The sequence below is a fragment of the Chiroxiphia lanceolata genome, chromosome 2 (genome assembly GCF_009829145.1).
Source record: "Chiroxiphia lanceolata isolate bChiLan1 chromosome 2, bChiLan1.pri, whole genome shotgun sequence".
NCBI classification, from domain to species: domain Eukaryota; kingdom Metazoa; phylum Chordata; class Aves; order Passeriformes; family Pipridae; genus Chiroxiphia; species Chiroxiphia lanceolata.
The window spans coordinates 16423151-16447434 of NC_045638.1; the positions used below are offsets into that span (position 1 = coordinate 16423151).

The window sequence follows — 24284 nt, forward strand, 5'->3', positions numbered from 1 at the left end:
ATCTATGGGCAGTTTCCCTTCCACACATCATGAAGTCATATATCCCCTGACTTCTGTTGAGATTTTGCACTCCCCTGCTTACAGGACCTCCCACAAGCAGCTCATGACAGTTACCTCCTTGGCAGCTCAGCCTTTGCCCATCACCTGGAGAACTTCCGGCATCACTCCCAACTTGCATGTCCCCATCATCCTGCTCTTCCCTTCCTGGTCTTGTTTCTCCCCTGTTTTGGAAACTGCATTCTCCATACTTTTTTCCCTATAGTCACCAATCTTCTCCCAGCTGCATAATTCCCCTCCTGTTTTCCCATAGCATTATTTCAGTTATCTGTAGCCATGTGTTGTTAGTTTTCTGACATCACCAAATACTTTCTTATCTGAAGCGTGTATTATTTATACACACATATATATAAATGGACATCTTCCACCATCTTATTGACTGCTGACCAAGAATAAACCATGTAAAGAGAACAGACCAGACATTGGGACCACCTTGGGGAATGCCCCACCCCACAGTTATTGCCTCCTGGAAAATACTACACCAAGAGGAACACATTCACTCTGAAGTCTGAGGAGGCAAGTCACATAAACAGAAATTGTGAGTTTCAGCCAAAAAAGTCCTTTCTGACAAAAGTCACTGCTATTCGTATGACTACTCTCATTAGAATCAATGAGAACTGGAAAAATTTGCAGGACAGTCTGCATGTGTCTCTCCTGGCTGAGATATTCAGCTATATTTTTTCTTGTGAAAAGGAAAACTAACCCTGTACCACCAAAGCAATAAACATAGTCATACTGGTCAGCAACTCAACGGATACTACTTCCAATAGCACTATAGTTAGTAAGTACTCATTGACAGTAATTGTTACAAACAACTCAACAACCAGAGAGAGATTTTCATTTTATCTGTACCCATACATACATAAAAACACCAGTGTGTACAAATCCAAGGTATGTGAAGTTAAAGCTAATGGGTTAGCTTTGTTGAGCATCTCAAAAATCAAATTAACTGCAATCAAATTCATGGCACAACTCAGGGTTCATTTCATTACTATCAGAAAATTTAATCTCTGAAATCTTACAATATTAAGCTAAAGCAATGATCTTTCTGTTAAAGTTCTCTCTTTTTTCATTTTAGGTGAGGAAAAAGCTGCCGGGCCTGGGTAGGTGGGGGTGAGGATCCCAATGGATACTACTAAAAGCTTGGCAAACATTCAATCAATTACTCTTATATAAGGGAAAGGAAAAAACCCAAACATCCTTTCAAACTCACACTAAAATATATTTTGCAGTATAAATTCTATCTCTTGCATCTATTTCTACATCATGCCTTTTCTTTGGAAATATTAAGTATATATACACATGCATATATAGGCATACACATATTTAAATTCAAAATACAAATCCATTAGGGAGCTACTTAAATCTGCTCATTGCAGCAATAACTAATCATCTTATCTCTGTGCCGTACCGTAGGTGAGAGAGTCAGAAGTTCATTGCATTAAATGCAGGCATTTTTCTTGTTTTAATGAAGCTGCCTTTTTGGGTTATTTTACAATAAGCACTCTTTAACCTTACTGCAAGACCTAGCTGTAGAATACTCACTGTAATTTCAGTCTCCTTTTTTTAGCCCTCCTCTTCAAGGTTCCCAGCTAGGTTTCTCTGCAGGAGTCAAGTGTGGTTTTAATAAGGCAGATGAGGCAGAGCTTCTCAACTGCTTTTGATAGAGGTGAGGTGGTCAGCTCTTTATTGACTTTCTGCGGTACTGCAGCTACAGACTGTACAGACAATCTTGCTTTATGAGCATGCACCAGGCAGGAAATGGGCCTGGAAATTTCCAGCCGGCAGTGTTTGATGCACTGTTTGGAAAGCTGCATGATGTGCATATAAAGGAAACGAAGGAGAGCCTTTTTCGTTGTTGTTGTTGTTGTTGCTAACCCATCAGGCTGCAACTGCTACACATACCTAGGAAAGCCTGCTCAGGAGCCATTTTAAGAGTTACTATATCTCAGGAAAAGGAAAGAAAACAACATTGGTTATTTTGTGCACATTAGAGAGTGCTGTGTATCAAAGATCCTTTTATAAACACTCGGAAAAATCACATGGGAGGTAACTAGCCACTAAATTATTTTACTGTCCTTTTCTTATGCAAGCAGCCACAGCACATACACACTGTATAGAGTGCACAGCTGCACTGATATACACACACCCTCACAAGGGGATGTGGAAAAAAGGAAGCAATCAAGGGCTGATATCATGTACTATTAAGGTTTTATTGATACCAGCATGGAGCAACTGCTTCACTAATTAATGGATGCGCACACCGCTACGCACATCCTTCCAATCAAGTGGCAATAAAACCAGGTAGCTTTCTTCACCCCCATACATATATTACTTCAGCTATTTACCCTACTCCTTGTTTTCCTGCACTGCATACCCCCCCTTCACCCACCACCCCAACCTACACTAGCAAGGCACATTCTTCTGCTCTGACACTGGGGAGATGCAGATTCACAGCCCCCTCATGAGCTTCCCACATGGTGCCTCTTTGAACCAGCTGTGTAACAAGAGAGAGGGTCCTAACTACACAGATAGGCCGTGTGGAACCCTCCCCCAGAGATGTCTCCACATATGTGGACACAAAATAACTATTAAAATCGGGTTGACATCTCTCTATGCCAATTCTATGCCCTGCCCAAGGGCGACAATATCCTCCCGACCCAGGGGAGTGCAGCGATGGTGAGTGGATCAAAGAGAGCAAGAAGGTTCAGACACTTTGGTGATGGCAGCCCTACAAAAGCTGGAACAGGTTTTAGCCCCTACAAAAGTACCACACAGGCGTAACCACACCGGGCTGCACACTCCAGCTCTCACCCAGCTGCAGCAGCATCAGCTGCAGAATAACTCTTGTCAAGGACCGGCTGAGGAAGCCAGGTCCCACCTCCTCCTGAAGCACCACACCTGAGTATCCAGAGCTGCATGGTACTAATCACAATTTTACATCTTTCAGCTAATTGCAAAGCTCTTGGGGACTCTAAAAATAAAGCTATGCACCCGCAGAGAGGAGTTCAAAAACCTTACAGCTACACTGTTACTATCAGAGGATACACTCTTACTGCATGCAAGATTTAAATATATGCTTAAATTCTACCCACTTCAGGAAGACATAAGGATTTACTTAACTTTCATTATACTAGTCATTTGTTTTATAGTGACCTGGATAATAGGTATAGCACTTTCATGTATAGCACTGAGCTCCTTCCACTGCAGGGTATTACTTGCTACACATAAATGGCAGAGCAGGTAGAAATTGAGGCAGGCTAGATTTTTAGTTAGCCACCTGAAAAACATGGACAATGATGGGTAGATGATATTGCTGCAATGCTATGTGAGTGCTCCTAAATTTTCACCTGCTAAATAAGCATCAGTGGACAGCTACAACATAGTCCTTAAAGAAGGGGCATTGCCATACTGGATTCCGCATTTGATATTTAAAAATGCAGCTACAGGGAACAGGCATCCTGTGAAACAGCAGATGTTAGACTTTCACTGCACATACACTGCTTTAATTCAGACGACCTTGCTGAATTAGAAAGCTAAACACAAGATAAATGTCCACTTTCTCTCCTGAACGCCTGTCTTGAGAAGACTCGATTTTGCTGGGAGTTTAGTTATCTGTGTTTCCTCTCAGTTCCCCATCTGCAGTCTCCCAAAGTGTGTTCTTACAGCAGTTCAGCTTGTTTTTTCCAAATCAGATCCTGCTCAGGTTGTGAATCTTACAAATTTTCTTTGCTGACGGGAATTAGAGACTGCTTCACTTTAACCCTCTAACTTGGCAGAAGCTGGAGACTGGCCTGGACCTGCTGCCAGTTTGTGCTCTGGGTCTACTCCCAGTAGCAAGAGATGCTCAGGGCTTCTGGAGAGTCATATGCAATACACTGATTTCATTAAAATTACATGCAAGTTTTACTCTTTAAAGCAGAACTCAAACAGTCAAACAATTAATGATTTCTTTAATTCCTAAGACCTTTTTTTCTGCATAGGTTTAAAATACTCTAAGAGAAGAAACAGACTGCCATTGTCTTTCGGCCTTTTTGCTGGTGGCAAAGAAGATTATTCCTATCATATTCTGCAGGGGTGCTGTCAAATGCTGTTCCAGGCTATGGGCCAAAACCTACCCCCAGCCCATGTGCTCAGTTCCCACTGGCATCAATGATATCTCCACCATGGACTGAACATTAGTAAATGGGCAGAGATGTGCTGGCTGCTCAAATAGCACGATCTATGTGCTGAATATTCATTTTAAACTGTTGCACAGATGTCAAAATGTTACTGCTGATTTCTAGCCAGCAGAATGGGCGTTTCTTCTCCTGATATGAGTGTATCACTGTCTGTAATGCCAGAGAAGAGTTGGGGGATGTCTCAGCAAGATAGCAAAGCCCATATATGGCATGCCTGTGAACATACAATTCAAAATGTTCACTATAGGCCACCTTTCACTCTCCTTATTAGGATTCTCCTGTGGATTGCACTCACCCATTGCCTCCAAAAAATGCCAGAAAAGCAGCTAAAACTGTATGCAGTTGCACAGGTTTGAGCATACAGCCTCCAACAGTCATTTCAGCCATCTGGATTTTTGCTAAAGTATCACAGAAAAACTCCGAAGTACAAACAACTTAACAGTCACAGGTGAGTTTCGATAACAAAGTAAATCCAAACGAACAAAAATTCCACCATCTCTGTAAATGGGGATAGATCTATCCTACAGAGTTTGTCAGTCTGGCCATGGCAAGAGCTCCACAGTAGAAGTCAAAGATCTCCCCTGCCCTCCAAAATCAAGGAAGAGGAGCTTTCCTGTGTTTCCTCTTTCACTAAATCTGGAACAACCAATCTGCTCAGTACCAATATTGTCCAGGTGCTGGCATCCTCACGCAGGTAGCCAGGTGGACTCCAGCTGCTGATGGCCAGCAGACACCTCCAGAGCAAAGCGGGAGTCCTGTGGGCAGGTGGGCTTGGGTGGTATGTGAAGGGTAGCTGAGGGTGACAGGAAAGATGGAAGGGAAATGGGAGAGACGCAAGAAACTCGCAGGTTTGGAACTGAGATCAGAGACTGGGGATCTCTGACATGAACCAAAAGAGCACCCCACGCCAGCCCAGGAGCTCTACTAGTGATGTGTCAGCTAAAAGTACGGTTTTCCACACTCCTAGAGGGGCTTTTTTATGTCCGCTGGTCCGCGTGGAAACAGACCTAGGCTTAATGAGGTCTAATTTGTTTTAAATCCATAGGTTTCTTTTTAATAATTAACAGTCCCATCGCTCAGCAAAGTCATTCCTTACCCCTGACTACTCGCTATTAGGAATGAAATTTAGTGTGAAATACTGTTAAAAGGTGGAAAGCGGGTGACATAATTCAAGTTTTAATTAAAAAAATATATATCACACAAAGCCAGAGCCATAGAAGAATAATAACCTAATAAGCAAAAAAAAAAACCACCATCTCAACTCAATGTCTACTCTTCCCAATTACCCACTTTGTTCTTCCATGCTATTTGAATTCTTCTAATTGGTTTCTTTTACTGGATGCCCCGTGCCCAGACCACATCTAAGTTTTTCACTGCGATTCCAGGAACTAGAGAACATGTCAGCATCATTACCATGAACATTACACACCCTCACACACCAGGGTACAGGAACTACAATTAACACATTAAGAAATAATAACTGCCAAGGGAGCAACGGAAGATAAACAGCATGGAGCTGATGTAGCAAGAATTCTGTCTCTTGGGTAATGGGCAAGGGAGAGGAATTGAAGCGCTGTGCAGCGCTACCCATTTACTAAGGAAAACCCCAAAATCAGTCCAACAACTGTTTACACATTAATTTCTTGAAATGTAATTTCGACAAAAGTATTACCATCTTTAAACTAGTTTTTAAAGGAATCTGAAGGCTCATGTTTACAAAGAAATAACAATCATGTCCTCTTTGAAAGTTTAAAATTGGTATATGTTTTTTGCTATTTAAAAACCTGTCCTGAAGTGCTGCAGGTTTGTTGTTTCTTGTTCTGCTTTTTTAATAGAACACCGAAATACTTATTTCTTTTACTAATTTATAATAATTATTCTTATATTAATCTATAGTAATTATTATTATATATGTTGATATAGAGATATATATAGAGAGACACATATATAAAAAATAATAATAAAATGGACTTTTCTTTTCACTGCTTGTTGATAGCCATTTTTATAATTGCTTGGGGATTTTTTTTTTTTGTTTGGTTGGTTTGTTGGGTTTTTTTGAATGACATTTAAATAATTAAGTTATTTTCCCAAGGATTTTTAATGAAAAAAATTCTTCAGATTCCAGAGTCTCTTTATTTAAAGCTTCCAGTCTGAAAATGCTTTTTGTGAGTAGTCCTACAGAAGCTGCATAACTGCAGAATCTGCAAAGAGCGTGCCCACCAATCTGGATATCTATTTTCACTCCTGTACCCAACAGAAATCATGAACATGCTGGTCCTTTTAGAAATCAGTCTTGACTTAGCTACTGCTTTCAGATGGACCAGCTAAAGGCCCTTAATTCTTTATTTTTCACTGAGATTACAAGCTGAAGGAACACGATGGCACAGGCGAGGTTATGAAATGCTTTGTCTCGTGTCTGTCCCACCCTGGGGCTGCACAGTCACAGAAAACCCAACAAAAGATTGCTGTTACAACCCTTCCTACATTCAGTCAAATCCCTGTGCAGGAAAAGGGAGGCAGAAGAGGCACAAATATATGGGCAGGATTAGAAGCCCTGCTCAAATCCACCTTTTGGGGAGAGAAGGGTGAGTCCCTCTCAGCTGGGGTGATGCCTGTGACCCATGTGGGTGCTCGGGCACAGGGTTCCTGTGACAGGCATGATTCTCCCCCACTGCCCCTGCGCACGGCTCATCAGTCAACTCAGACATTTCAGCAAATCACATGGCACTTTGTAAAAACATAATTGTTTTTATTTTCCAGTTTTCCATGTTTTGTGTAGAGTGCTGCTGTGTTCAAGTGAAGTGAATAAAAGCATAAACAGTAAGCACCATCTGGAGAACATTCTTCCAGCATGCTGAGAAATAGCAGCCGCCTGTGCACTACCTGCTATAAATAAATGTCATTAAAAAATGTCCAAAAAATTGTTTGTTCCTGTTTGATGGAACTGTAGCCGGATAAAATTTTCCTTAACTCTGTTTTCAGGTACCTGCCACCTTCACGGAAAAAAACCCCAAACCAGATGTAGATGTTTGTTTTTCATCCCTTTATGTTAACAGGGGTATTACTAACAGAAGAGCAACCCTACACATTATTCTAATAACAGCAACAGAGGTTGCAACTTAAGCGTAACATGTGAACAAAGCACTGAAAATCCAAATGCTTTTTAAACTCTACCAGGTTCACAATAGGGTGGTATCTCTCAGCCTGCTAGCAAAGAGAAAGGGCAAAATTATTCATTCTCTAAACTGATAGTATATCAGTTTGGAAAGGAAAAAAAAAATGCCAGAAAGTCGGTAATTTATTTTCAGTCTACACAAAGCTGCTCCCATCTCCCTTGCTGCTGACAAAATACAGACCAAGCTGGCTGTGGGGCTGTGATGAGGCTCTGCAAAGGGTCGGCGTTCGCTGTGTTTGTTTAATCACTGCAATTAGAGCTACGCAAATAATGAAATTGTTTGCTATAGTGGCCAGACTGGGAAAAAAAAATTAAAAAGAAATGTTTGGGTTGCGTGATTTAAGAACATTTTTTTCTTTTTTGGTAGAATGAAAAAATAAAACTGTTTAGTTTGTTCCACTCTGAGGGCATTCAAGCCTTCAAAGAATCCATTCAGTTTGAAATGAAAAATACATTTTCATGCTGGAACAAAGCGTTTGAGCAATTGACATTTTTTCTTTTTTTTTTTTTTTTTTTTTTTTCCTGTCAGACAAACATTTTCAGCAGCCAGAAAGGGATGCTTAGAAGAGCTTGGCGTTTCTTGGGGAGGGAGGAGAGGATTTGACCACCCATTATCCCATCCTCAGACACACCTTGGGCTGTTGTGCAGGGGCAGGATTGTGCACTGCAGCTTCAGGAAGCTGCTACCAGCCCTTCCCTTCCCTGCTCTGCTCTGAGCAGCCCCCCACGCCAGGGACCCCAAGGGGGATCTTCCCGCTTTTCCCTGCAGTGCGGGACTGGAATGTCGCCTACCGGACGGTGGCGGGTAGGTACAGCCATGGGAACAGCAGCGCTGCCTTTTCTGCGTTACCGACGGCTCAGCCACAGCCGGCACCGTGCGGCTCTTCCCAGGGCGACACAGCCCTCGCTGTCCACATGAGGCTGGGATGCGCTTCAGGATACGGCACAGGGCTGAGGCTGCCAGAGGCTGATGCAGGATGCAGTCTGAATCCTCCCTGATGAGCCACCAGCGGGAAGAAGGATTTGAAGAAATTTTAAGGGGTTTTCCCCTTTATTTAAAAAAAAACCCACAACACATCTTGGATTAGTAAATTTCATGAAGCAATGGGAATTAATCTGTCTTGTGAAACAACATCCACAAAAACAGGCTGGATCCCTCGAACCAGAGAGTGGCTGAGATCCCTAAGGCACAGGGCACATCACCAGCCTAGCTCACCATCATCATTTAAAGGCAAGAGTGGAAACGATGGACATAAAACAGATTCGGTCCTCCCTCGAGCTATGCCATTTTGTCCAAAACCAAAGTTGTTGTACACTAGTATGTTCACAGAGCAGCTCTGCTAAAGCCTTGCTTTCAGCTGGGACTGGCCACTGCAAGCAAGGGCATAATTCCCACCATGTTTTATTCTCTGTTTTCACAGGGACTCCATGTGCGAGGAACTGCATGAATAGGGATGAGGGTACAGTCCCTTCTCCAATGAAATCATCTCAAGCACAGCAAGGGCAGGAAATGATACTGTGGTTATGGTTCCCATTAGCCATATTTTCCTAATATAAATATTTTAGCTACTTTCATTTACAGAGTGCACTCACACTAGTTAAATTATGTACTTTGGGAAGGGATACATAGGCTGTCTGGAAATGAAGACACTAGACTACTGATTTTTTTAGGATGATGACGATTATCATGATTTATCAGTCTTGATAGATAAGATTTTCCCAGACCAGGTGTGCAGGGAAGGCAGGTGGTGGGAATATGGCTGTCTGTCTGTCTTGTGCATGCACATGTGTGCAAGTGTGTGTGTGTGGGGGGGAGGGTTGTTCTTTGTTTTGCTTTTGCCTTTGGTCAAATTCAAACAATGTGCAGTAACAAGAAGTAAATGTCATTTTCCTCCCATCCATCTTAATTTGGCATCCATTTTAAAGCTTACCTTTGACCTTTTAAAATGTTAATACACTTAAGCAGATATAAAAACCACAAAGCTCCTGGAAAAATTAATCACAGCCATATCACGATGCTAGTCTAAAAATGTAACATCAGTTGTTTTCCTCTTTAAAGAAACATTTGTCCAATGTAGCAGCAGTAACTATGCTACAATTAGCAATTATTTCCTTTTCAAACAAATATCCACGTTAAATGCCATAGCAAAGCCCTTTCAGCATAATCAGCACAACGTACTATGAATCTTTTGTTGAGTAACTGCCTAGAACCACAGAAAAGGTCCTGAAAAGGACCTTGAGAAGTCACCTAAACCATCCCTCTGCCCCAGGCAGGACCAGCTATATGTAAACCATTCCTGACAGGAAACCATATTTATATTTCCTTAAAGTAGCAGCCTTAAACAGAACTGGGAAAAAATTGTTAAATCAAAATACATAACATATATATATAAATAATTCATATATGTACATTACGTATACAAATAAAAAAATACAAAGAGACAACCCTGACCTAAATGATAACTCTCCCTCCTCTGACCACTTCATACCCTATAACCAAAGAATTCAAAACAGGAAACTCTAATAAAAACACCTCCTTCCTTTTTAAAAATAAAAGGCTGCTAGACTGAGAACCTCAGCTCCTTGGAAATGCAGTGGCAACTCTTCTCTAGGAAAGTGGTTTCAGATTCATCAGATCCCAAAATATTTGAGTCTTTACGCTTCAAAGTAAAGAGCTCTTCCATTCCCCCAGAAAGCAAATACGAAGTAAGAGTGTTGACCAGCCTTTCCAGCAACCAAAGGGAATCTAAGATGTCTGTAGCCTGTTCATGGTCAAGGGCATCCACCTCGTCTCTTGACTTAACCATTTCTGGTGGGAGGCTCTACTAGGTTCCTCCAGCTCCAGGAGGGTCATTGCACAGCTCTGGGGTTACACACTATGAATCTGGGGATCCATGGCACATAGCCACATACTGCTTCCACTTTCTTGCCTGTAGCATCTGATGGCATGCAGGGCTACCCCCATCAATTTAATACCCCTCTTTAGAAAACAGAAAGCTGTGGTGACAGGCAAAATATATCCTAAAAGACAAGTGATGATTTCATAGCTAAACACAGCTGCTACCCAAGCATCCAAAAAAAAAAATCAGTTAAGGACCTAAATGTCAAACCCAAACCAAAGGCAGATGCATTCCCTCACTGAGCAGAGAAGTAAATTCCATGCAACTGTTTTCTTCCACCTACATTACTCTGGTTCTAGCACAACTGGAGTGTGGCCAACCAGTTTTCCACAAAATGAACACACACTTAGGTACACTGGTGTGGGAAGATGTGAGATATTGAGCTTGGCACCATCAGCCCCATGAGAGAAAGACACCCCTTTGTGTATCCTGCACACACAAATTAGAAGAGCTGCAGTGAAGAGCCCAATTTCTTCCATCACGGAAGCCTTGTGAATCCACCCTGACCATACATGGGTCTTCCAGCTGTGAAATGGCAAGAGGTAACTCCATCCATCCCCTCAAGACCAGAGATGAATGAACAGCATGTCATGCTACAACAAAAGGCTCTTCTGGGCACTCCTTCTTCTAGGATCTGCTTGTGCAAATACACACGTGTGTCTGCCTATGGACATACGTATATATATTTATTTATATCTATATACTACATGCTCTCTCCAGTAGACAGTATCCTGGGCCAAAGGGACCCATTGCTGTCACACCAGGAAACCTTCCATGGCTGCAGACCCATGCTTCCACTGATCCTCTGGGTGAAGCCCTCTGATCCAACTGCTCACCTGTGGTGCGTGTGGAAAACTCTCCCCCAAGGCCAGGCATCTTACACAGCAAATTCAATGGGCTTGGTACCTGCAACAATTGTCTCTGAGAACCCCAAAGACAGCTGCCCAAGACCATAACACAGACAAGATTCTTCTAAACAAGGAATGATCCTTCTAATTTTCTTCCCTGGGAAGTATACAACACTTTGGGGGGGGGGGAAGGAAGTACAATAACTTCACATATCTGCACATATGTTCCTACTTCCTTCTGGCCTCTCCTCAGCATCCCACAGCCTGGAGAGCAAAGCTTGGCTACATGAACAGGGTAGACCTCCTGGCTGAGAGTTGCCTTCTGATCTCCAGCCCCATCACCAAGGCTGGAGATGAAGGCATCTATTATTCAGACAGTGATGCCTGACTTCTTGGTTAAGAAAATCCTGATTTAAAAAACAATGTGTTGCCCTTCCTGTTTGCTTTGCAGTGGCCTTGTGTGGATCCAGCTCTACGGAAAGCAATCCATCACCAACAACCAGAAAGATGTGTATCACGCAAATACAAAAATACTTCACATTTCACTTAGTTTTTCATGTCTTTCATTCTCATTGCCCATTCTAGTTCAGCTCTCCTCAGTATCTTTTCTTTAACCTAATTAGTACAGATATACATGGACCATCTAGTATTTTTTAAATGAAGGATGGTTTTGTGCAATATTATCACGTAAGCTTTCAAAGACAATCAAATTTAAAAGAAAATTAACACAATGAATACACACATACACAATGAATTTCTCACATTGTCACTCCTGATACGATGTTTCTTGGATTTTTTGCTTACATGCAACAGAATGTACATTGTCATACTGCTTGTGACTGGTTTATTCACCGTATTCTGATAATCATGGACTGTAACTTCAGTAACACTCCTCTAGCTAATTAGTTTATTCACTAAGCACAGATGAATAGCTGATGAGCTACAAAAAGTTGCTATTGTCTGAGTCAGTCACCAAGTAACTAACTTGGCCATTTAGCCAGGGAGAAGTTTTCTTCTCTGAAAGGTGACAAGTAGCTATGTAATGACTTCTATTATTTTCTCAATAAACTCAGAGAAAATAGGACATTGCAGCTAGAAAAACACAGAAAGAGAAATTAGCTGCTACTGTCATTAAGGATTCAGAGGCTGAAAAAGAACAGTTGGTGCAATGCAGCTGGAGAGGCTTTTCAGAGTAAAGTGATTATTCTCTGGCCATTAACAAATTATTTTTTGCTGGAATGCAAGACCTGCACTCCTCCAAATAGCCTGGCTTTGCTGTGAGGAGCACACTGGCTGCTAGGACAGGCAAAAGCCATTACCCTTTTGGCCTTCCTGATGGACACTGCACTTCTTCCACCTTTTTGCTTCCATGCCACAGGAAAAGCACAGAAATAATTAAAAACTGAAGCACATGCAGACATTCGAAGAGAGACTGGTCTTCAAAATCAGCCTGACTAACTGAATTTGGAGCTGCATTTACCATGTTCAGGGGGGGCACTTGCCCCACTGAAGCTTAGTGAGGTGTCACAGCAAACTTCTTCACCTCCCTTGCTCATCAGAGCTCACCTGCAATCATTGATCCAAAGATAACAAGATGATTATGATTTATAAGAAGACGATTTATGGACACAGTCAGTACTGGGGCTTGTTCTAAGATCTCTGTGCCTGCCATGGGGGAGGCAGGGGGGAACCCAAACCCTCACCCAGCTTGTCCTTCAAATCAACAACAGTTGCCTTCCTTCTGCTGTAGTGGCTGCTCTCTTGGCACTCCAAGGGGAGTGCAAGCAACACAGGGACCTGGAAGCTACTAAGCTGAAGGACAATATTTTTCTGAAAAGGCTGAAGGGAACAGGAGACCTACCCTAGGGTCTTTGGTCAATTTTTGAGAACATTTAGCTCTGTATCTGATGTCTCAAAGAAGCATTTCCAAACAACCGTATGCCCAGATTGAGATCAGTGATGACTGGTGTCCTGCACAGGGACCAGTGCTCTTTATTGTCTTCATCAATGACACAGACAGTGGGATTGAGGGCACCCTCCGCTCTTGTGAGACCCCACCTGGGGTACTACAGCTCTGGGGTCCTCAGCATAGGAAAGACATGGACCTGTTGGAGCAGGTCTAAAAGAGGCCACAAAGATGATCCGAGGGCTGGAGCAGCTCTCCTATGAGGACAGGCTGAGAGAGCTGGAGCTGTTCAAGAGGGAGAAGAGAAGGCTCTAAGAAGACCTTACAGCAGCCTTCCAGTACCTAAAGGGCACCTACAGAAAAGACAGGAACAGACTACAGGGACAGACGTTCTAGCAGATCCTGTTGCACTAGGACAAGGGGCAATGGTTTTAAACTAAAGGATGGTCAATTTAGACTAGACATAAGGAAGACATTTTTTAACATGAGTGTGGTGAGACATTGGAACAAGTTGCCCAGAGAGGTGGCAAACGCCCCATCCCTGGAAACATTAAAGGTCATGTTGGACAGGGCTCTGAGCAGTCTGATCGAGTTGAAGATGTCCCTGCTCACTGCAGGAGGGTTGGATTAGATGACCTTTAAAAGTCCCCTCTAATTCAACTAGTCTATGATTCTATGAGCTAGGAAATATAAAAGGGTACTGGAAAGAGGTCCCAGTCAGAGCGATCCAGTCACTCACACTCAAAGCCAGCACTTGAGTGTGAAGTGGCAGCTGCCACAAGGGTCCCCCAGGATATACAGCCATCCACAGGACTGGCAAAATCCTACAGATACGACCCTGTAAATTCACCTCACCATGTTACAGCTCTGCACAATAAAGGACAGCATGGATAAAACTGGGGGGAGGGGGGGGGGAGAAAAGAGGAAAGCCAGAACTAACAAGCAACATTAAATCACCTGGCAGAGCAGCTCCTCCACAGAGTGGCCTATTTACAGAGTAGCTCAGTGCCTGGGAGGGACCAGCACTATTGCAAACCCAGAAAAGGAAATTCCCGAGACGAACTGAGACAAGGTAACAACGATCCCTGCAGCCTAGGACCTCTCATACAGCCACCTCCTTTTTGAAATTTAGAGTCTGCTGGAAGGACTTAGGCCTAAGGCTTTGAACACAAGAGAAGGAAAACTTTTTCTTCCTGAAGACAGTCTATGACACTCAAGCAATGCTGAAAACTGTTTTACTGTATTATTTTCTGTAGATGCTGTTTCTGAAGGCATGACCCAGCACAGCCTGATCGGAAAACAAAGCCATTCGTGGCTAGCACCACACATCACTGACTGTCTCCTTCCTCTCAAAATAAAATAAAATAAAATAAAAGAAAGTACCCCCATAAATCATTAATTCATCCCAGTTTCATAACAAGCATATTGGCCAGCTCCCATTTTATGTCCCTTTCTCTGGCTGCCTGGTCTACAAAGCCACCATTTCAGTTGCTTGTGCATACAGACCAGCTCCCACACCCCCATTCTCCTGCCTGTGGAGAGGATGGCCACTCTTCTCCCACAAACCCTCACCTGCTCTGCCATCTTTTTTAAAGAATTCTTTTTTTTAATTGGTAGCTCTGGGGCACCCATCAGCTGTACTCAGCTCCTGTAACAATCACGTGATTTATGTAGAAGTAATTGGGGTTAAACTATCTGCCACATCAAACTCTTCACATTTGGCCCCATCTTCAGGACTTAGAAACATCTGAAATACATAAAGCCCTGTGTCATTTAAAAGGGTCTGGGCTTAATTAGCATCATTCTGGATTTTATGGGAGAGATGTTGCTCTGCCAGCTTTAGGTAACTAGTCTATCATTTGCAAGGTTATTTGCTTTTTTTTTTTCCTTTAGCACCTACATCAAAATATTTTTCCATACAGCTTTTCTTTTTCTTTTTTTTTCTAATCCTCCAACCAGCCGGATGACAACCACTCCTTATCTCTGGCTGTCTTCCATGCTAAAATAAGAATGCTGTTGTTACATCGAGGGAGCTGCACCCTTCCACCTCCGTTCCCTCCCGACATGCACGCAGCTGGCTGCGCAGGAACGCCCGAGGTGCCATTTTCTGGCCATTTTTTTGTGATGCTGTTGCAATTTACCCTCTAGCTACAATTTGTATTTCTAAATCACACCAGACCTCTCGTGCCATGGATTTTACAACCTCAAGTGACAGACAGTCTCTGTCCTGAAGAGCTGGTGGTGCTCAACCCATCTCCACTGCCACTGCTTCCCTGCCTTGATGTAGGCTAGGCTGACACAAGGGCCAGCATGCAGCCAAACACAGCTCCAACGAGGCCGGGAGATTTGATTAGCAGCAGAGAATGACTGGATTAGAAGAGGGATAGGATTAGAGATTGATGAGTTGCTCCGAGGCTGCTACGTCTGTATGATTGGCTCCAGCAGCAGCATTTGAATGTCAAACTGTTTCTCCTCGGAGCAGGGAGATACCACCTATGTCAGGCTTCAGACAGTGCAAGGCAGCTGGAGGAAAGTCAAGGGCTTGAGTTGGAGTCTGAATTGACAGCCCAGTATAGGCAAGCCCTTGGTGGGTCACGCAGAGATGAGAAGAGGGGAGAGAGGGAAATATAAAATGATTTGCCCACAGCTACATTGGCAGTTTGTGTCAGAGGCAAAAACGGGAGCCAGATTTTTTTTCAAAAAATGAATTCCTCAAGCAGGAGATGAGCCAGCCGCCTTTGTTACATGCAAATGCATTTTTTCCCTGTAATTCATACTGCTGCAGGCTCTGCACAGTGAGCTCCAGCTTCCTGAAGTTGTAGGGTGTTCATTGCACACCTCATGCCCACTACATGACTAGGTCTGTCCCCCAGCCCGTGCTTGCAATGCAATCCACATGCGTTGCAAAAGCTTATACTTGCTTTTTTTTGTAGGAAGCAATCAGGACCCTGCAAAACCTGTCACTGAGGTGATTTCCAGTCTGACCTGGATAGCTCTGGCTACTGGATCACCTCCAGAATTTAATGTATACATGGAAATTCAGCATCATTCTTCAGTTAACTCAAGCAGTTATTCCCTCTTCAAATGTGGCTTCAATCAACTCTGAAGGTGAAAGAGACTTCAGCATCTCCCTACTGGAGCTTCTCACAAAAATGCTACAAAATTCATCAGAGATGTTAAGGACAAAATAGTGAGGATGCATTAATTGATCAGGTTGCTGTAGCAGAGCAGCATAAGAAATTGCACTGGCCATCAGCAGCCTCCTGCACTAGTTACTGTAGTTACATCTGATTAACCAGGGCCACTCAGAGAATCATGAAATGGAAGGGAAAGCTTTTCCAAATTTACATATTAAAAACATGGAGGTGTGCTGATTTCTGTCCTATGGAGTGTTTCAGGCATAACACTAGTAATCAGTAGCGATTTGTGAGGAACACTAAGCCGATTGCTAGTGATAAACAACATGAAAGGTTACTTAGGAAAAAGAAGAACATTTCCTCATCAAGTTTAAACGGAAAATACCTGAAGAATTAATGGGCAACCAGATACTCTTTCCTCTTTAACAATACATCCCCATTAAACAATATATATACCCTCAATCATGTATTTTAAGCATTATTTTTTAAAAAATACTTCTCGTGGAGCACATAAACTACCACCACCACCAACAACTAAACCAAAGCCAAAGCAATCTCTTAAAAAGAGGGGAAATGAGAGAAGGAGAATAACTGCCCTGCAACTCCCGCCTAGTGAGCTTGCACCATCTCCCCGGAGGGATGCAGAAGTTCTGGAGCACGACACTTCACCCAGGTACCCACCGCCATGCACGCCCGGAGCACTGCGACGCCGGCGCAGATGCCCCGCGACAGCCTCATCCAAAAGAACACATTAAGGGAGACACAGGTGACAGTCCATCCTCCTAGCAGACTTCGCCGGGAAGCCGAGCGACAGCGGGAGGAATTTCTGCCCCAACTTCGGAAGGGTAAATTCTCCTCCCACTCCTCGCTTGTCACCGGCTGCGTGAGGGACCCCAAATAATCCCATCTTGTAACCCACCTTACATATTTCTAATCTCCTTCTCCCAGAGCGCGGACTCAGGCGCTCAAAGCCGCCGTGACCTGCCGTGCGTGTTTTGCTCCCCGTGGGGCAGGAGCCAAAAGCCGCGGGGGGCGATGCCTGACCGCGGCACGCGCCGCTCCTCCCCGCGCACCCACGGGCGTGATTTTGGAGAAGTTGCGCAGGCAGAAGGAGGAGAAGGAGAAGGAGGAGGAGGAGGACGACGACGACGACGACGAGGAGGAAGGGCGGGGGTGGGGCGGGTGTCTCTGCCCGTGCGGTCACGGTCTCGCCCCGTCCCTGTCCCCGCCGCGGTCCCTCCGCGCCCCCCCCACCGCCGCAGCCCCACTGCCGGGACAACCCGCACAAAGCCGCCGCCGCCGCCACCGGGATCTCGCTGCGCCCGCTCGGCGCCACCAGAAACAATAGTCACGGGCCGAAGCGGGGACCGCGGGGCCGCCGCCCTGCCCGCGGTACCGCAGCGCCTGGCCGCCGGTGGGAAGAAGGGCTGGATGGGGGGAATGTGATTCCCGCAAAGCGCCGCCGCCCCGGCCAACCTGTCACCGCTCCGCCCGCCCTGCGCTGTTGGCACGCCGCCGTTCCGCGGCACCTACCTGCGGTGGAGGGTGCGGCAGCCCCTAGCTGGGCTCCATGGGGGCCGAAGCCGCCGCCCGCCTCTGTCAAGCGCGGCCGCCGGCGCCGGGGACGCGCCGCCCTGCCCTGCCCGGTACCGCGTCCCGCTCCCCCCGCGCCGGGCGGGGCCGGGCGGGGCGGGGCGAGCAACGGGAGCGGGGCTTGGCCGACCTGGACCATGCCCACCGCCGCCGGCCCCGCCCCCTCCCGCCGGCTCTTCTCCCCTCCTCCCGCACCGGAGAGGGATGCACGGGATAAGGATCGGTGAGGGTCCCGGGTAGCCACGCCGGGAACAGCCCCGACGCCCGGGAGGATGCTGCAGCAGGAAGCGTGATCCTTGGTCATAAATCTTACAGATGTTTTGCTCTCCGCTTGCTCGAAGTTTTGACCTTGTCTCCTCTGCATCAACCTCGGATTGACCACGTTTCTGACTTCCTGTTTTTCTTTATTCCCGCCCCCCGACCTCTTTCGCATCTTTTTAATTCCCCCCTCCTCCGCCGTCTTTTCCATCCTCACTCTCCAGCGTCCCCGTTTTCCCACCAGACTCTGAATACCCCAAGCCCCTAGACCGCAGACTCTGGGCTTTAAAATGGTTTTGTCAAGGGCAAAAGAGGTTTTTTCTAGGTTTCAAATCGCTATTAAGTGTCGCCAGCAGCTTATTGGAAGGTGCGGTGCATTAAACTAAATCCATGGCTAGTATTACATAATATGTCCTCAAATGTACATAAAAGATGATTGTAATTCCATCTGGATTTCTGTTGATATTAGCAAACCGCTCGAGATTTCCTCTTGCGGTTTAATGGGCTTTTCAAAACCTTTGACTGGTGCTGGATCAAACAGATTACGATTTAAGAAAGGGTAAAGCACACGCACTCATGACATCGTAGGAATTAGTGAAAGAAGAAAAAAAAGAACTTAGTAGGTCATCTGCCTAATCCATCTTCCAAAAGAGAGTAGGAATGTCCCCCATACCATAATTTATGGGTATTTGTCTAGTTTTCTTTCAAATGCTCCAAATACGTGGCTTCCTCATCGCCCATAGGAATTTAGGTCAAGCTGCCTGAGAGGGAATTTCGTAGCATCTTGGGATTTAACATCCACTACTGTTATTCCAAGAGGTTTATTTTTTTTCCTGAACTGCACAACTGTGCTGTTGCAGTTGGTCATTTATTTCTTGCCCATCATCATGGAAGGATTTTGGCCATCACATTCCCCAGGTTGAGAGCCCAGGGACAAGCACAGCTCGGAAAACATCAATGCCATGCTCAGAGTGGCCAAAAGAGTGAGTCAAATGTCAGGGCTTGTTAACAGAGCAGTGGAGACGAAAACAGATTTTACATTGGTCTGTAAATGTGTGCTGGACCTGCACTCTGAATACTGCTGGAATTCTGGTCTCACCTTTTCAAAAAGGAAACAATAGAGCTGGAAAAGATTCAGAGCAGGCTAGCAGTGATGATGCATGGTTCGAAAGGGTTTTCCAGTTAGGTACATGCAGCCTGGCAAGAGGCACCTGAGGGGAGATGTGACAGAGGTTCCTCAAATCTCAAGCAGCATGGAGAGAGTGAGCAGGGACTGATGGCCCTGGCTTCCAGCAAAAAAGCAGAGGCCATTAAATGAAGGTAACAGGCAACTGCTTTGCCTGACTGTACAGGGGTGATGCTTCACACAAACACAACTGTGGAGCCCTTTGCCATCTGACAGCAGACAGTTGATGTCATTTTGAGGGGAGAAAGAATGAATTTACAGCAGAGAAATCCATGGAGAGCAGCCAAATCACAGCTGGTTCAGAAGGTCCTTCCATGACAAGTGGTTCATGGCTGGGCTTGCTCTGTTCTTGCACTCTCCCCTAGGTGTACACAGATAGTCACTGGTTACCTTCAGCAGTGAATACACCTCTCAGATTTAATGTCACCTATGTGTTAATTTTGTGCTGCCCACAGCTTTCCTAATGCCCTTACTGCATAGAATTGAGTACTAAAAGGATGAGTGGCTTTCAGTGGGAGAATGGCAATGCTGTAGCAATGCACAAGTTGGTACAATTGTTGGAAGTGGGAATCATCAAAACCCACTGGAAAAACCATCTTTATGCATTGAGTCACTGGTTGCATAGAAGTTTCTGTCACCCTTCTAAAATGTGACAGAAATAATCAAATCTATCTGTGGCCTAGGGACAGTGACCTTAATTTAAAATCAATCAAAAATCCCTCTGTCAATGGCAGCTGATTGCCCCGTTGCTTTCAGACTAATGCCCTCCCAGGCCCACCATCGTCAGTGTTGTTACACAAGTGGGTAAGTATTGTGTTGTCTTCTTGTCTCTCCTCTCCCTCCATGTCTTTGAAGATGAGATAGCATGGTCTCAAACAGTTCTCTGTGTTTCTGACAGAGAATTTTTTTCTGTGCATTAGTTTGTAAATGTGTACATGTGTGCCTCGGCATGGCTTCTTTATCCATGCAGCTTCTCCAGAATTTGCCAGTTCAATATTGTATCTTACAGAAAACTTGCTCTGGTGAGGTAGGTTGCCACAGAGCAGACAAACTGCAGCAAGAATGAAAACGAAAGAGCCCAAACTATGTATGTGAGTGACCTTGGTCAAGTGACTCATGGTTGTAGTTGTTTATGGACTGATCCCATAGATTCTTTTCATGCTGTTTATGCAGAAAAATGTATTCAGGTAGATCAGAATAGTCACCATTTGCCTGTCATGTTGCTCCACCTCCACCTAAATCTCAACATGAATTCACTTCTGAACTCCCATATAAACTTTGTTCTAAAATGGGGTGTCTAAGGTAACTATATAGAGAAGACTTGCATGAACCTTACGTACTGCTTGTGCTGACAGTGAAACAAAGGGGTGTGCTCTTTCCTCTCGCAAAGCATGTAAAGCAGTCAGCAGTATCATTCATCTGGCCCTATTACTTGATCTCGTAGAAACACTTTGATCCTGTGACAGTACTACACAGTAGCAAAATTAATGCTGCCAGGTGGGATTACTAACATAGCAATCCAGGATGTGTTGCAAGCTTTAAATGGGAATCACAAAGTCTCTGTAAGCACCCACAGTACAAATGCTGGGTGGGGAGAACTGACAGACGAGTGCACATACACTGTCTCTTGGGACATTCAGAGCCCAGCAAGAATGCTCATTGCACCTAAAGGGGGTGCTGAGCAGATGCAAGATTCATAGCGACAGAAGTAATTTTCAGATTTTCCTCTAATAATATATAGGCAGCAGTAAGCCTGTGGCAAGTCCAAATTGAGTACTGAGCAGCTTTTAAATTGTTTAAGGCATTATCTATTATAAGGAAGTTTATAAAGCTCCATCTCCATTATTTGAGTTTTCATGAGGTCATAATCCACTTGACCCTCATGGTTTATTTCATCACTATTGTCCCTCAGAGGAATTATAACCTTTACCATTACCACTTGCTAAATATATCAAGAGGTTTTAGTGATATTATCATAAATCACCAAGCTCAGCTTTGTTGCTTGTAACATGACCACAGTATGTACTGGTTTTGATGCAGTGATTGTCAGCCTGATCTAGTTATATTTTTTAAACACACATGTTAGCACATGCTACATATATGAATGTGTATTTTATTTCTTTTTGCATTTAAAAATCACCTTTTTCTGAGATTGTCTGAACTTCAAAGCGTAGGCTTTTTAGCACAGTTTCTGGGATCAACATGAAAAATACAAACTCAATGACCATTGAAATCAAGCACAGTGACTTCAGGTAATGGCATTCTCACAATTGTTCCCCTTTTCAATTAAATGTACAAGCAGTCATTAGAAATCATATTGTAAAGTGATTATCTTGAAAGCAGTTAGTGAGAAGAGCAAAGATATCCCAGGTAAGCCAGATACATTACTATGTGGCTTTATAAAAGGATAAGCTATAGGGAAGTTAATGAAAGTGAGGATTTTGGATAACAGTAATGCATATAATTATGGTGCTTTTTACAGTTCAGTCTGTTTTCTAGCAGAAAGCGGGTCCCATGTCAGCCCCCTCAGAGTTCTTAAAGAGAATTTGCCATAGCCAATGTACAGTTGCAGTACATTGCAGTACTGACCTCAAACACTTTTTGACAAGACATGCCTTGTTAAACAGTAACTGTGATCCAGTCAAGTTGTTTCTGGCTTCAAGAAGGATTCACCAGTACTGTAAATCAGGCTTACTTGCTGGAACTGCTGGGATCTAAAAATTCTTTGTAGCAACACCTGAAAAAGCAGCTTATCTGACATGATATTGTGGGGCAGGTCTTGGCATACAATACCATTTCTGATGATGCATGGCAAAACACCCGGAATCAAAAATATCTCAACTGATGAAACCCTGGAAATTTATCTTTGGGAGGTGGAGGAGGAGTTATCTGCTTTCATTCTGCATACCCTTCCACTGTTGCAGATGGGGGAACAGGGGTGCACTTCAGCATCCCCCATCTCTCCACAGGCTTGCATGTCTACAGTGTATTAATTTACATCTGATCTAGGCACTCTTCAACCTTTATGGTCAACCAAGAGAAATAAGCACTTCTAGGATGTAATTCTTTCGACCTTCCTTAGACATCTACTTTAGAAAGAGGTAAATCACTTCCCCAAGTGTAAATGTTTCTCTGTTGACCACAAAAGGACCAGAGGGTGATTAGTGCAGACGTAGGTGTCTATAACACAGGCTACATGCAATTAGGCAAATCTCAAACAGATTTTTCTACAATGCTCCTCTCACAGTGGCTGTTGAAGTGTTTTAGAAAGATTTTTATTTCTATATCATAAGTATATAAATAACATACAGTCTTTTATTTTTGAGAAACATTACGTTAGCAGGGCCTGCATGTTGTGTTGTTGTTCGTTATGTTAGTGCTCTGTTCAGAATTGTTTTCAGCTACCTACTAACAAATTGGCAATTTTTGCACTATTTCAACCTATAAGTCTTGCCAAATATTTGTCTGATTTAATGTAAAGGTGGAGAGGGGGCACATTTTACACCAAGGAAGTGAATACGGGATTAGAAATATCTTTTATCACTGTATGTGACTAGAAAGTAAGTATGAATACACACACACACTTAGTTTTTATCTGATCACAGAGTGATTTTAAATACTAATAGTAATGAAAGATCTATGGTAGTAAGAGTCACTGTACTGCCAATAAGCCCACTGAGCCCATGTACAGTACATCTCAGAAAAGGCCCAAGGCTCAGATGTCTATCTCTGTGTTCTTGTATTCCAAACAAGCAGTGAATAATGCATTAGTTTTGCTTCCAGCATCCTATTTTGAATATGCTTAGCCAGAATTATTAGCTTTCATGTAGTGTATATTGTTAACAGAGGTCATGCTCCACGCCCATCTAGTGCTGTCTCCAGAAGTGCCCTGGCACAACGCACAGAAGGTTTCACTAGAAATTCTCATTGCTTGTTGTCACCATGAGGTCCCCTGAGATATCCATGTTACCGGGAAAGTGAAAATGTCCCTGCAAACATCTGCCCCTTTGCCCAGGCACTCCATGTGTGTGTTGAGCTGGGTCAAGAACATCTGAAGTTGTGTAATAACAAGTAAATTCCTGGGGCTGCCTTTCAGTTGGCCAAGGTGAGAAGAACCTGGAGAGAGCCTTTCTTAAACCCTTAGGTCTTGACAAGGGCCACCAGTGACCCAGCACTGATGGTGGCCCCAGTCATCTGCTGAGTGGAACTTGTGTGACAGAGGGGTTGCACAGCTGGGTTCTGGGTGTTAGACCATGTGATCTTGGCTGCTGTGAAGCTGTACCACTCTCCCCTTGACCAGCCGTAGTGGTCTAAAAAGAGAATTAGCTTGCAACTACTTATAAAGAGAGCATTATTTAGGATAAATGGTATCCTTTGCAAGGGAGTAGGCATTTCACACACAGACGCACATGCCCACACACACACACACTGCACACATCCCTTAGTTAAGTTTCCACAGCTACCCTTAATGCAACGCAGCCAGCTGTTAAATCCAAAATAGAAACGAGTGCACATCATACGCCCTCTGTATTACCATTTGAAAGGGACAGTTCCTTGGGAGGATGGGGAATTTGACAGGTATGAATATGTCTGAGACTCTATTAGGCGCTAATTCAGCAGGACTGGCTGAATGAGATGAAGAAGCAATGAGGAGGAGAGCATCTCTCCAAATTTGAGCTGATGGTAATTTGATGAAAGCCTTTTCGTCTCATTCAGTGATGTTAATTACCTCTGGAAATTAACGTTTATTTTTCTCTTCAGGAAATGTTGTTTGCCTGCCAATATAGAAAGATTAATTAAATTCTTCCATGGATGAAGGTGAAAGTAGGGTCCTTGTGGTCAGTGCACATTTTGGCTGTGGATGCAGGGATATTCCCTTCTGAAAAGTGCAGTCCAGCTCTTCCTCTTGAGGTTTTCACAGGAAAGTAGCGTGTCCTTGTCCTCCTGGGGTGAGGTTGGCCTGTCAGGTGCTTGAAGGTCTAGGTGTGGGAGAGCTGTGAAAGATGGGAGAGAAGGACAGGTGATGACTAGGGTAAACCGCTT

General features: G+C 44.1%; 1 protein-coding gene across 3 annotated transcripts in view; it reads right to left on the reverse strand.

Moving 5' to 3' along the window:
- Positions 1-17880, reverse strand: part of RAI2 (retinoic acid induced 2) — a 49013-nt gene extending 31133 nt beyond the window's left edge. Inside the window, exon 1 of one of the 3 annotated variants that reach the window (XM_032680474.1) lies at positions 17738-17880. The gene's annotated coding sequence lies outside the window, so the exon portion shown is untranslated. Of the gene's footprint in view, positions 1-1602; positions 1773-17123; positions 17322-17737 lie in introns of those variants that run through there. The other 2 variants (XM_032680476.1, XM_032680475.1) reach the window with 2 other exon arrangements.
- Between the last annotated feature and the right edge of the window lie 6404 nt (positions 17881-24284).